The 14,971-nt window shown below is 43.7% G+C and overlaps 1 long non-coding RNA gene and 1 pseudogene across 1 annotated transcript; both read left to right on the top strand.

Annotated features, from left to right (window-relative positions):
* Positions 1-3,923: 3,923 nt before the first annotated feature.
* On the top strand, positions 3,924-13,613 carry LOC109411549 (uncharacterized). The gene is made up of 4 exons (XR_009996164.1): positions 3,924-4,192; positions 4,389-4,583; positions 4,742-5,123; positions 13,200-13,613. It is a non-coding gene; the product is annotated as an uncharacterized LOC109411549 (long non-coding RNA).
* LOC134285128 (small ribosomal subunit protein eS4-like) lies at positions 11,058-13,613 on the top strand (annotated as a pseudogene).
* Positions 13,614-14,971: the final 1,358 nt, after the last annotated feature.

The following is a 14,971-nucleotide window of genomic DNA, read 5'->3' as shown; positions in this document are numbered from 1 at the left end:
ACTTCCCACGAACTCATTTACTTTAGGTGAAAGACGACGGAAGATGATCTGGGATAGCACTTTGTAGGCGGCATTCAAAATGGTGATCGCTCGAAAGTTCTCACACATTAACTTGTCGCCTTTCTTGTGGATGGGACAGATTATCCCTTCCTTCCACTCCTCCGGTAGCTGTTCGGTTTCCCAGATCTTGACTACTAACTGGTGCAGACAGGTGGCCAACTTTTCCGGGCCCATCTTGATGAGTTCCGCTGCGATACCGTCCTTACCAGCCGCTTTGTTGTTTTTGAGCTGGTGGATGGCATCCTTAACTTCCCTCAGCGTGGGAGTTGGTTCGTTCCCGTCCTCTGCTGCACCAACATAGTCATTTCCTCCGCTGCCTTGGTCCTCCGTGCCTACATTCTCTTCGCCATTCAGGTGCTCGTCGAAGTGCTGCTTCCACCTTTCGATCACCTCACGTTTGTCCGTCAGGAGGCTCCCGTCCTTATCCCTGCAGATTTCGGCTTGCGGCACGTAGCCTTTGCGGGATGCGTTGAGCTTCTGGTAGAACTTGCGTGTTTCCTGTGAACGGCACAGCAGTTCCATTTCCTCGCACTCCGCTTCTTCCAGGCGGCGCTTTTTCTCCCGAAAGAGACGGGTCTGCTGCTTCCGCTTCTGTCTGTATCGCTCCACATTCTGTCGGGTTCCATGCTGCAGCATTACCGCCCGCGCTGCATCCTTCTCCTCCAGAACCGCTCTGCACTCCTCGTCGAACCAATCGTTTCGTCGACTCCGTTCTACGTACCCGATAGTGCTCTCAGCTGCGTTGTTGATGGCTGCTTTGATTGTACTCCAGCAGTCCTCTAGAGGGGCCACATCGAGCACACCCTCGTCCGGCAACGCTGCCTCGAGATTCTGCGCGTATGCGGTGGCGACATTCGGTTGCTTCAGTCGCTCTAGATCGTACCGGGGCGGCCGCCGGTAATGTACGTTGTTAATAACGGAGAGTTTTGGGCGCAGTTTAACCATCACCAGGTAGTGATCGGAGTCGATATTAGCGCCACGATAGGTCCTGACGTCGATAATGTCGGAGAAGTGCCGTCCATCAATCAGAACGTGGTCGATTTGCGATTCCGTTTGTTGTGGTGATCTCCAGGTGTAACGATACGGGAGGCTGTGCTGGAAGAAGGTGCTACGAATGGCCATGTTCTTGGAGGCGGCGAAATCGATGAGGCGTAGGCCATTTTCGTTCGTCAGCTGGTGGGCGCTGAACTTTCCAATCGTCGGTCTGAATTCCTCCTCCTGGCCTACCTGAGCGTTTAGATCCCCTATGATGATCTTGACGTCGTGGTTTGGGCAGCGGTCGTACTCGCGTTCGAGCTGCGCGTAAAATGCGTCTTTGTCATCATCAGTGCTTCCGGAGTGAGGGCTGTGCACGTTTATTATGCTTATGTTGAAGAATCGGCCCTTGATCCTCAACCTGCACATTCTTTCGTCGATCGGCCACCAACCGATCACGCGCCTCTGCATGTCGCCCATCACTATAAAAGCTGTTCCCAGCTCACGTGTGTTGCCGCAACTCTGGTAGATGGTATGATTACCTCTAAACGTTCGCACCATAGATCCTGTCCAACACACCTCCTGCAGCGCTACGATTCCGAACCCGCGGTCCTTCAGTATATCGGCGAGTATGCGGGTGCTCCCGATGAAGTTGAGAGATCTGCAGTTCCACGTACCGAGCTTCCAATCGCAAGTCCCTTTTCGTCGCTGTGGTCGTCGCCATTGGTATCGGTTCGCATTCTTCTCTTGTTGATTTTCCGGTGCTAGTCTTTTTTACGGCTGGCTCGCAGGGCCTGACACCAACCCACTAACCCAGGGAGCTGGGCTTACCTTCCCGGAAGCTACGGGTTCTGCATTGGCATTTCCTCCAACTCGACCCAACTCGCGACGTTTTTAAATCATGTCAAAGGTAGTGCGCATCCTTCCCGTTGCTGTCAGCAACACAGCGCACTAGATGCGAAACAGTTGCGACACTTGTGGACCAAGAAAATGGCAATTTTTGATTGGCTTTCAAGGGCAAAACAAAACATACTGTTACCCATCTTTGTTTCGGTTGCGCAACTACCGAACTGATGATGTTTACCTTTTTTTTACATACCAATCAACATAATCTGTTGGGGGAATTATTTTATTTTTCCTACTTACAACCCACATCCGACATTTTTTTTAAGTGGGAATGGTAGAACTTTCAATTCCCTCGGTCGCACGTACATTAGTTTTGCATTTTGTTCCACCATTTCCGTGAAGAATGAGATCCAGCTTGTGCAAGTGAGGAGTTGAGGTTAGAATTGTAGGATATTCTAGGTTAGATTTGCTATCCACTTCGCCTGAACGATTTTCAGACCCAGAAATATCGTACACTCAGCCAAATAACCTTAAGATTTCCATAAGGCCCAACTTATGAAACGGCCTTTAAATAATTCATAATGATTCGGATGAATTTCATAAGGTCACTCAGAGCAACATTAACGGCAGCTACTATTCGAGCAACCCGCGCAGCGCTACCATTTTGACTTAACCACCCTTTTCCACACCGGTAGCAATCAAATTAGTCACCCTGATTCGTATCGGGAGGGCTGTCATATTTCCATAGATTTTTTAGCAGCGCAACTGTCCCGCTACTATATTTGGTCACCCACCCATAGCGCTACTATTTTGCGAGCGCATCTAGCAGCGACCGGTAAAGTTTGCTGCAATGATGGAGGGCTGCCAAACGGGTTATAGAAGCGCACCGTTAAAGGTGCTCTCAATGACGTAAAATCGTCTCACAGCTTGGCTTTCATACATGTTTAGCAACTTGGTATTCTTAAGCGTCGGTAGCCGTGTGGATAAAACACGGGCTCGGTGATCCCGACGTTCATGGATCGAATCCAGTCTGGTTCATTTTAAGATTTTTTTGTTCTTTTCATAAGTCTATCCTATGAAATTTGTCATAGCAAGCACGATCAATTTTCATAAGGTATTCTTATGCCATCCATAAGAATTAGTTATAGCAAATTTTCATAATGTATTTCGATGAATTTCGCTAGTTTTTTTCGCTGAGTGTACTTCTAATTAGTTTTCACTGCCGTAAAAAATACTGTTATGCTCAGAATAAACAGTTATACCTTCGGATCACACTCATTTACTCGTAAATCGCAATCTGACTGTAAAAATAATGAATTTCTTCCCAATGTTTTGAAACCCCGAACGAATTTGACATTGCTTTCGGGAAGCATCATCACGACGACGACAACACTCCCAAGCGGTCGAATCGTCGTTTTGGGGGCGAATTGAATGTCGGTCTTGATTCCAACCGGATTAGACAATATTGTCGTCGCGGTTGAAACCCGAAGTTTCCCCACACCCGACAATCGAATTATCTCAAAATTCATACGTAACCTAACGTCGGACGTAGTGCGCTGGACAGCGGACCTGGCCCTCTATCAAGCGCACTGTGCCCGACGTACGTCCGACACACGGTTCAGGAGAAAAATCGATTTTCGCCTATCAAAAATTCCGATTTTCAACTGCACGAACAATATTTAGGGGACGTTCAAAAATTACGTCCAGCATTTGGGGGAGGGGGGGGGGGTCTAGGAAAGTGTGACAGTACGTGTATAAGGTATAGGGAAATAGCGTGACAGAGGGGGGAGGGGGGTCCAGAATTTCCGAAAAACGATGGACGTAATAAATGAACCTTCCCTTAGGGAAGATTCAAAAATTACGTCCATCGTTTTTTGGGATTTCTAGACCCCCCCCTCCCCCCTCTGTCACGCAATTTCCCTATACCCAATACACGTACTGTCACACTTTTCTAGACCACCCCCCTCCCCCAAGGCCCCCCGTCCTTGCACCGACGCGAAACTCTCCGAAACGTCATTTGACACCCCAACTTTGTGTTGTACACATTGTTATGAGTGTGTTCGTGTGAGCGGGGACGACGGGTTGAGCTGCGTTCGATTTCTATTTATAGTTCAGTTCAATTTGTTGCTCCAGTTTTTTTTTGTTAAAAATTATGTTTGATTCGCTTCTACAGAGTTTTTTTTTATTTGGATTTGTCCTTATTACGAAAACGATAGCCTGCTAGTTAAGTATTACAACTTTTGTTCGGGTCAAGGAAAGATGAAGCGAAAAGCGTTCGTGGATTGCTCCATAGTGAGTTCAGTTAATAGAGGTAATAAACTATAGAGGGAGAATGTCGCTGGCGTCGCCGCCGCAACATCTCTTGCTGGTGAAGATAGGCAGGAATATAAGTGTCAAAGCGAAAAAGTATGCAGTTTGACAGATAGATACCCGGGATGTTTGCGAACGAGAACAAAGGGAACAGCAGCGACATTCGTCCTCTATAGTTTATTAACTCTATTGTTCAGTTCGACTGATACCGGTTGCATTGCCGACCGCTGGATGCCGATTCACCGTCTGCGAAGGAGTAGCCAAGAACACATCGGCAAAGGAAATTATTTAACAAGGTGGAATAACAACTGGCCAAAAAGTATCATCCGGACAAGAACAAGGTCGATCCGAATCCGAGCCGAAAGTTTCAGGAAGTTTCCGAAGCGTACAAGGTGAGATGCATTGCACAACAGAAACAACATTGTAACACAAAGTGGAAGTGGATTATCCCAGTTTATTTGTAATGACCACCAATCGATGTAAATTTTATATCTTCTCCATGGAAAATCTGATCGGATCTCGCTTACTCACGATTATAACTCATTTGTAGGTGCTGAGCTCCGATGCCACTGATGACACGAAACGAAACAATCTGTGGCCGACGATGTGCCAAGGAAGTATTCCCTGCCATTATTGCAACCACAAAGGTTCGTCTGTAAAAGTAAATTATAACCCCCCAACCGGCCATCTGAAAAATCTAGCGGTGCCGTATGGGCGATGTCTTAAAATCTACCTCTTTCACCTCCGCCTGGGCAAGAGTCTGGATCTATCGGAACCGCAAAGTGTTCGCTAAGAATGCTTTCTTCTGTTGATGCATGGGTGAAGAATGTATGGCGATAGGCGTATTGTACGGCGCCTAAGGATTTTATCGCCCTGAAGGATTATTACGAAGCAGTCGTCATTCAATCCGAGTGATTTGTGATTCTCTACAGGTAAGTACTTGGCATAAATATTTTTCAATTCTTCATAGGGGAATTGTAAGAGGAATACAATTTTCAATCAGATACCACCAATGAAAACAATTCCGGGAACACCGGGAAACTTTGCGAGTTGGTTTGGAAACAACCGCAACAGCAACTGCAGCTTTTACCCAAGAATTATTTCACCCGTTATTCAGGAACTTCTCAAGGAACCGGTTCCACGGGATGACCTCCAGGAGTTATGGGAATTTCTTCAGAATTTCCTGATGGATTCCCAGGAAATTCTTCAGGATATTTTTATGAATTTCTGCGAAAGTAGGATTCTAAAACTGACAGGAATTTATTCCGATCAGATGATCCAAATGAATTGCCTCAGGAGTTTCCCTGGAATTCCTCGATGGATTCTCTAGGAATATTTCCACGAGAATTCCTTTAGAATATCACCTATCTATGCTGCCGTGAATCGCACATCAACCCCATGTTTGCTGGTTTTCTATGCAAATGGAACAGATATGCAATTTACAGTAGAATAATTAATTCAAAATTTATGGTAAAATCCCTTCAATTTTCCTGAAAATTTATCCAAGATTTCTCTCGGAATTAATCCATAGTTATCTAATTCCCAACATTTATGCAAATCCCTTCAGGAGTTCCAAGAAAATTTCTCAATAAATAACTCTAAAATTCCTCCAAAAGTTTCTCGAGAATTCCTCCAGAAGTTCCTCAGGTTGTTCCCTCAGGAGTTCCCCGAGTATTCAGCCATGGAATTCCACGGATAATTCTACACCACACGAGTTCCTCAGAAATTTCTCAGGAGAATATTTTCAGAAATCCCTTCTGAATTCTTCCACGAGTTCCCCGGAAATATCTCTAGGAGTTCTTCGAAAATAGCTCCAGAAGTTCCCCGGAAATTTCTGCAGGAGTTTTTTTTTTTGGTATTTTTTTCGGGAGTTCCTGAGGAATTTCTCATGAATTTCCTCGAGGGTTCATCCAAAAGTTTTCCGGAAACATCTCCAGAATTTCCTCGTGAATTCTTCCAGCCAGGAGTTTCTCAGGAATTCCTCCAAGAGTTCCTCGAGAATTTTATTCTATTTATTTATTGCTTCACGAGTTCTTCGAAAATTCTTCCAGGAATTTATTGGCAATTTCTACAGAAGTTCCTCGATTATTCCTCCAGGAATTCTCCGGAAAAATCTCCAGGAGTTCATCGGATATTCCTCCACTATTTCCTCAAGCATTATTCCAAGGCGTTTCTCGCACATTTCCTCAAGATTTCCTCGGGAATTCCTCCTGGAATTCTTCCACGAGTTCCTCGAAAATATCTTTGGAAATTCCTCGAGAATTCCTCCAGCAGTTCACCGGTAATATCTTTAGGAGTTCTTCAGGAATATCGAAGTTCATCGGGAATTCCTCCTGGAGTTCCTCAGGAATTTCTAAAGAATTTCCTCGAGGATTCTTCCAAGAGTTCTCCGGGAATATCTCTAGAAGCTCCTCGGGAATTCTCACAGGAGTTTCTCAAGAGCTCCTCGGGAATTCCTCCAGAAGTTCCTCCGGTTCACCGGTAATATCTTTAGGAGTTCTTCGGGAATATAGAGGTTCCTCGTAAATTCCTCCTGGAGTTGCTCGGAAATTTCCCCAGGAGTTCCTCAGGAATTTTTAGGGGAATTTTTCAAGAATTTCCTAAAAGATTCATCCAGGAGTTCCCCGAAAATATCTCCAAAGTTCCCCGGAAATATCTCCAGGAGCTCTTCGGGAATATCTCCAGAAGTTCCTCAGAAATTCCTGCAGGAGTTCCTGGGGAATCCCTCCAGGAGCTCTTCAGGGATTCTTTCTGGAGTTCCTCGAGAATTCCACCAAGAGTTTTTCGGAAATTTCTTCAGAAGATCCTCGAGAATTCCTCCAGGAGTTTCCCGGAAATATCTCCAGGAATTACTTCAACGACTTCCTCGCGAATTCTTCCAGGAGTTCCTCGAGAATTCCTCTTGGAATTCCACGAAGAATCTTCCACTAGTTCCTCAGAAATTCCCGCAGGAACTACTTGGAAATTTCTCCGGGAGTTCCCCAGGAATATCTCAATAATTTCGAGGAATATCTCAATAATTTCGAGGAATATCTCAATAATTTCGAGGATTCATCCGGGAATTCTCGGGGAATATCTACAGGTATTTCTTGGGAATTCTTTCAGGAGTTCCTCGAAAATTCCTCCAGTAGTTCCCCGGGATTTCTTCCAAAAGTTCCTTGGGAATTCCTCCAGAAGTTCCTCTAAAATTCCTACAGGAGTTCCTCGAGAATATCTTTAGAAATTTCCTGAGAATTCCTTCAGGATATTTCACCGGAAATATCTTCAGGAGTTCTTCGGATATATCTCTAGGAGATGCTCGGGAATTCTTTAAGGAGTTCTACAGGAATTCCTCCAGAAGTTCCTCGGGAATTCTTCCAGAAATTACGGAATTCTTCCAGGAGTTCCTCGGGAAATCCTCCAAAAGTTTCTCTGGAATGCCTCCCATAAGTTCCTCGAATATTTCTTCAGAAGTTCTCCGGGTATCTATCCATGAGTACTTCAGGAATTTCATCAGTAATTCCTCGAGAATTCTTCCAGCAGTTTCCTGGAAAAATCTCCAGGAGTTTCTCGAATATTCCTCCAATAGTTCCTCGGTAATTACTCCAAGGAGTTCCTCGCGAATTCCTCCAAGAGTTCTTCGGGAATTTCTCCAGGAATTCCACCACAAAATCCACAGAAATCTCTCCAACAGCATATCTTCAAAATTCTTCTAGAATTCCTCCAGGAGTTCAGCGGAAATATCTTCAGGAGTTCTTCGGGAATATGTCCAGAAGTCCCTCGGTAATTCCTCCTGAAGTTCCTTGGAAATTTCTCCGGGAGTTTCTTTGAAATCTCTCCGAAAGTTCTTCAGGAATTTCTTAAAAATTTCTTCAAAGATTCATCCAGGAGTTCCCCGGAAATATCTCCTAAAGCTCCTCGGGAATTCTTTTAGGAGTTCCTCGGGAATTCCTCCAGAAGTTCCTTGGGACTTCTTCCAGGAGTCCCTCAGGAATTCCTCCAAAAGTTTCTCTGAAATTCCTCCATAAGTTTTTCGGATATTCCTTCAGGAGTTCTCCGGGTATCCATCTGAGTTCTTCGTGAATTTCTCCAGAAGTTTCTCGAGAATTCTTCCAGGAGTTCTCCGGAAATATCTCCAGGAGTTTCTCGGATATTCTTCCACTAGTTCCTCGCGAATTCCTCCAAGAGTTTCTCGGGCATTTCACCTGAAATTCCTTCACGAAATCCTCAGAAATTCCAGCATGAGTTCCTTGAGAATATATTCAGAAATTTCTCCATAATTCCTCCAGGAGTTCAGCGGAAATATCTTCAGGAGTTCTTCGGAAATATCTCCTGAAGTTCCTCGGTAATTTCTCCTGGAGTTCCTCGAAAATTTCTCCGGGAGTTCCTTGGGAATTTCTCCATGAGTTCTTCTGGAATTCCACGGAGAACCCTCCACGAGTTCCTCAGAAATTCCTTCAGGAGTTCCCCGAAAATATCTCCAGGAGTTCTTCGGGAATATCCTCAGAAGTTCCTCGAAAATTCCTGCAGGAGTTCCTCGGGCATTCCTCTAGAAGTTCCTTCAGGAGTTCTCCGGGTATTCATTCATTAGTTTCTCGGGAATTCCTCCTGGAGTTCTTCGGAAACTTCTCCAAGTATTTAGCGGGAATTTCTCCAAAAGTTCCTCGAGAATTCTTCCAGGATTTTCTCGGAAATATATCCAGGAGTTCCTCCTCCACAAGTTTCTTTTGAATTGCTCCAACGAGTTCCTCGGGAATTCACCCAGCGATTCCTCGTGAATTCTTCCAGTAGTTCATCGGGAATTCCTCCAGAAGTTTTTCGGAAATTCTTCCAGGAGATCTCCGGAAGTATCTCCAGGAGTTCCCTGGATAATCTCCCACTAGTCCCTCGGAAATTACTCCGAGGAGTTCCTCGCAAATTCTTTCAGAAGTTTCACGAGAATTCCTCCACGAGTTCCTCGGAAATTCCTGAAGGAGTTTTTCAGGAATATCTTCATGAATTCCTTAAGAATTCCTCCAGGAGTTTCTGGAAATATCTTTAAATTCTTCGGGAATATCACCAGAAGTTCCGCAGCATTTCCCATGGGATGTCCTCTTGGAGTTTCTCGGAAAGTTCTCCGGGAGTTCCTTGAAAATTTCTCCGGGAGTTCCTCAGGAATTTCTCAAAAACTCCTCAGGGATTCTTCCTGGAGTTGCTCGGGAATTCCTCCAGGAGTTCCTTCTAAAGTTCCTTGGGAAGTCCTCCTGCTATTTGTCTAAATTTCTCCAGGAATTCTTCAGGATTTTTTTCACGAGCTCCTCTGAAAATATCTCTAAAAATTCCTCGAGAATTCCTCTAGGAGTTCCCCGGAAATATCTCCAGGATTTCCTCGGAAATTCCTCCAGGTGTTTCAGGGAATTTTTCCAGGAGTTTCTCAAGAATCCCCCCAGGAGTTCCTCGGGTATTCATCCAGAAGTTCCTCGGGAATTCCCCCATGAGTTTCCTAGGAATTTCTCCAGGAGTTCCTTGAAAATTGCGCCAGGAGATCTTAAGAACATCCTCCAGGATTTCTTCGAGAACTCCTCCGGGGAGTATTTCGGGAAATCCTCCGGGAGATCCTTGGGATTTCCTCCAGGAGATCCCCGAGAATTAGTTTTAAAGTTCCACAGGAATTCTTTGGGAATTTTTCCGGGAGTTCCTCGGAAATTCCTCCTGAAGCACCTCGAATACTCCTCCAGGACTTCATCGAGTTTTTTTTTTCAAAATTTCCCCAGGAATTGCTCCAGGAGATCTTGGGAATTCCTCCAGAAGTTCTCTGGAAATATCCCCAGTTGTTCCCCTAATATTCCTCTTGGATTTCCGTGGGAATGCTTCTAGAGTTCCTCTGGAATCCCTTCAGGAGTTCCTCGATTATTTTTTCACGAGTTCTTCGGTCATCCATTCTGATGATTTTGTCGGGAATTGCTACAGGAGTTTTTAGGGAATTGCTCCAGCAGTTCCTCGGGATTTTTTTTTTCTTTCTTAATGGCTCTTCGTCCGCACTGGGACTTGGCCTGCCTCGCTTCAACTTAGTGTTCTTTGAGCACTTCCACAGTTATTAATTGAAGGCCTTTCTTTGCCTGCCATTGCATGAATTAGTACATAGGTTCCCAAACTTTTAGGTCGCGCGACACCCTTTTGCCAGCAGACGTAGTTCTCGCGACCCCCCATATAAATTCCCTCATTTGTTGTCTGTTACAGTAAAATATTTTACTGTCGCTCGCGACCCCCTGGATGAAGGCTGGCGGGGCCGCGACCCATAGTTTGTTTTTTTTTTTTTGGTTTTTATTTCTGTGTATTTTAACTAAAGCTAATTCGACACTTTACCCATAGTTTGGGAAACCATGAATTAGTATATTGTGAGGCAAGTACAATGGATACACTATGCCCAGCGAGTCGAGAAATTTTTCCCGACCGGAACGGGAATCGAACCCGCCGTCTCCGGATTGGCGATCCATAGCCTTAACCTCTAGGCTAACTGGAGACCCCTCGAGTTCCTCGGGAATCTCCTGCAGGAATTTCGCGGAACCTTTCTGAGGATTTTTTTGAGGAACTCCTGGAGATATTCCCGAGGAACTCCGGTAGCAATTCCAGAGGAACTTCTGGATGGATTCCCGAGAAGCTACTGGCGAAATTTCTGAGCAACTTCTGGAGGACTATCATTGAAACTAATGAAAAAAAATATGGATGAATTACCGCGGAACTCCTCGGAACAATACCGAAGACCTCGAGGAGCTATTGGAGGAAGTTTCGACAAGCTCGTGGAGGAATACTCAAGAAACTCCCGAGCAACTAGGAAGTATTGGAGGAATTCCCGAGAAAATCTTAGAGTAATTCCGAGGAATTCCAGAGAAACTGCTTGAGGAATTTCCAAGGATCTTCTGGAGAAATCTCCGATAAGCTCCTGGAGGAATTTCAGTCAAACTGCAGGAGGAGTTTTCGGGGAAGGAATAACCTTGGAACTCCTGGATGAATTATCGAGGAGCTCCTGGAAAAATTGGCGAGGAACTCCTGTACGAATCTCCAAGGAGCTTCTACAAGAATTCCCAAGGAACTTTTGGAGAAATTCCCGGAAAACTCCCGTGGATTTTCTGGAGGAATTCCCGAGGAATCCCTGAAAGAATTCTTATGGAACTTCTGGAGGTATTCTTGAGGAATTCCTGGATGAATTTCTGAGGAATTCCCTTGTATTTCCATGAGGAACTCTGAGAAGCTTCCGAAGGAATTTCCGGGTAACTCCTGGAGAAATTCCCAAGGAACTCCTGCAACATTTTCTAATGTACTTCTGGAGGAATTTTTCGGGAAAATTCTGGTAATTCTAGAGAGATTCATGCATGAATGCTGGAGTGCTTCTAGTGAAATTCGCGAATGAGCTCCCAGCGAACTCTTGAAGTAGATATCCTGGAGGAATGTCCGGGAAGTAATGCAGGAATATCCAGGATCATCATGGATTAATTTACAGAAAAATCCTGAGGGGATTCTACCACAAATGCAGGAGGAAATTTCAGCACAAATTCTCAAAAGTATACCAGTAAAAAACCTGGAGAACTCCAGGAGAAAACCCATACGAAGCTGCTGGAGAATTCCCAGAGGAAGAACTGACCCCACTAGCATTACAGTCCCATCTTTGCTGGGTTTTCTATTCATATGGGACTATTATGCGAGTGGGGGCAGAGAACTCCTGGAAAAATTTCAAAAGGAGCATTTGTAGAAAAAGTATCAAGAAAGAAATTCCTCAAGCACTCCATGAGGAATAACCATAAAGCTGGAGTAATTCATTGAGAATTTACTGAAATAAATTTAGATTCCTGGAGGAATCGTTAGGAAAAGCCCTGAATTAGTCACACATCGAACTCCTGGTGTAATCCAAACAGGAATGCAGATAATACTAGAATGTCTTAGCATTTAGACTAGAGCAGCGTGATTATTTGAGTAACGCTATAGAATCTGCAAAATTTTTGAATAACTTACACAGTTTTGACAGAATTCTGCTTTGGATGAATTCTTGTGAAAACTTATGAAATTATTCTTGAAATGTTCATGAACCTCTTTTTTAAAAATTGATCAATTTCTAATAATTGGTTGCCAATAATGTTTATATGTTTCCAGGATGACAACGCAGCCATCTTCGAGTCAGTGTTGTATCAACCCAGGCGCCGTTGGAATAATCCTTTCGTTTTCGTTCTAAAGTGTCAAGATGCCTCGCGGACCGAAAAAGCATTAAAAAGCGATTAAACGCCTCCAGGGTTACCTTTGCCCCGCTTCCATCCACTGGCCCACACAAACTGCGTGACTCGTTGCCACTTGTGATTTTATTGTGCAACCATCGTGAAGTATGTCTTGACTAACACCGAAGTTACCAAGATCTGCAGCATCACATCTAGATCGATGGCAAGGTTTGCACTGACTTCAATTACCCGACCGGATTCATGAATGTCACCCATCTTTGATGTACGGCGTCTAGGATCGTTTCACCGTTCACCGTATTGCACCTGATGAAGCCAAGTATGTACAAGTTCCTGAAGATGAAGTGCGTCTAGATCGGCCCAAAGAAGGTGCCGTTTATCTTGACCCACCATTCGGAACCGAGCATCCAGAACGATTCGATCCGCTATCATATCGCCACCGGTGATGAACATGCTCAAACTCGAACCCGGCAATCTGCACATGACCATCTATCTGAGTCTGAGTGGCTTAACAGTCATTCAATAGATCATGGTTACTCAACCTTCGTTTCGCGACCCCCCAACTGCTTGCAGGCACACTACTTCGATTGGTCTACGAAAAGCGTGATAACTGACTGGGGCGTCGCGAGAGCCAATGTTGGGAAACGATGCGATAGATGATATTTTACTGCGAAACTTTCCTTAGATGAGCGGAGTCGGGTACACTGATGGTACTCACAAAAACTTCTCAACATTATTTTCAGTTCATACAAATAGTGTTCTCATTGAAATAGACTTCATACTATCAATTTTACAAGTATTTACATATATTTTACATATTTCCAGGAATCACGTGCCTACAAGCAACGAACTTCTTCCAAAGAAGCGACCGGGTTGCAGCGCCTTCACGGATGTTGCAAAAAACGATCCTTCGTCGTGCCCGCAACGCCAACATCAATCAACGAGATCTATCGACACGCGCTCATTTCGGATTAGAACCGACCCAAGGTAACCCTAACAAAAGCAAATTTAATCATATCCGAAGCCAAACTGTTGGAAGCTATCCAGGAAAAAAGTCGGAAACTTTACTTTCAAAAAAAGGGTTAAAAGGAAAATTCGTTTCCAGGCCTGTACATAGGGTTAGTACATATTAGTCGCTTACAAGTAATTTAAGAAATATTCCTTTTGATTAGAATCTAATATCTGTGAAGAAAAGCAATAAATACCAAGAATAACGCTTGAGTCTTGCGTCAATGATAATCCTTTTGCAAAAAATACCGCCTACTAAAATAATGTTTCTATTGCTTGTTTCAAATCGTGGAACACTTAGGATTAAAGCTTCTATGTAAATAATGTTCTGATACGAATGTTTATAAATTTCCAGTTGTCATTCACTTGATTTTTGCAATAAAATTTTATCAATAACCGTGTTAATCAGTTTAAACCTTTTTCAACCCCCTCCCCCCGATGTCACACTTTTTGTATTGGACCCCATTATTTTTTGTATGAGTCGTCACGTTCTGCAAACCATAACCACCCCCCCCCCTTCCCCCTAAAAGCGTGACATAATTTGTGTACGGCCCCTAAGGGTGATTTCTCTTCGTCGATCCTTTAAATTTGCATCTTGTCAGTAAGTTTGAGTTTAAATAAGGGCGAAAGTAACATAAACGAGTTCTTTTCATCGACTTTCTCTTCTTCAAATTAAAGTGACAAGATGCAAGTATGGTTGCACTTTTTGGCCATAAATCTAGCGTCTAAGTGTAAAAAAGTTCGATTAAATTTGCATCTTGTCTCTTTAATTTGCAGAAGAGAGAGTCGATGAAGACAAATCGATCATGTTACTTTCGCCCTTTTTTAAACTCAATCTAATTACTAATCAAAACCAACCAAGAAAAGTGGGAAAGAAATCCCAAACAACATTTTGAAGTCAGTTGGCTGTAAAAGGTTTCCAAAACCTGTCACAAATCGTATTATACTTTTATTTGTAACGATCATCAAAACCCTCCACACCCATACTCCATCTATGGCAGCCGGTTCGTGATGAACCGTTGGAGGCGCATCAAAGTGTTGAAAAGGTGATAGGTATATTTTACTAAACACTACATTACAATAATACAACTGGAAGCGTTTTCTCATTTTTTTTGGTTTCTGATTTTTTATTGAATAACGAAGCAATATTTTCAAAATCGGTTTTCGTGCACATGTAGAGTATGGATCAGGGTATCTACTGAATTTGTTTGAGGTTGGAAATGTTTTCCATTTTTGCAAAAACCATTTTTTTGTGAAATTTTGTTCAAAAATGGATTCTGCGAAAACGAAAAACATTTGCCCACGAAAAAAAATGAGGAGATATCCTGATCCATACTCTACATGTGCACGAAACCCGATTTTGAAAATATTGTTTCATTATTTTATAAAAAACTAGCTGTACCCGGCAAACTTTGTCATGCCTACTGCGTTTTTTGACGTTTTAAGTTTCTAGCCAAGACCAAATCCCAGGTCAAAATGTATAAAATATCGATTTTCAAAAACTCTTATTTTTTTCTATGTTTTATGCCTCATAAACCTTCCTTGGGTGAAAACTAACAGAACAAAACTAAGACGACCAAAATTGGACC

Source organism: Aedes albopictus, chromosome 1, assembly GCF_035046485.1.
Source record: "Aedes albopictus strain Foshan chromosome 1, AalbF5, whole genome shotgun sequence".
NCBI classification, from domain to species: domain Eukaryota; kingdom Metazoa; phylum Arthropoda; class Insecta; order Diptera; family Culicidae; genus Aedes; species Aedes albopictus.
Note: the sequence above shows the minus strand (reverse complement) of the source record. Positions and strands in the feature narration are given on the sequence as shown.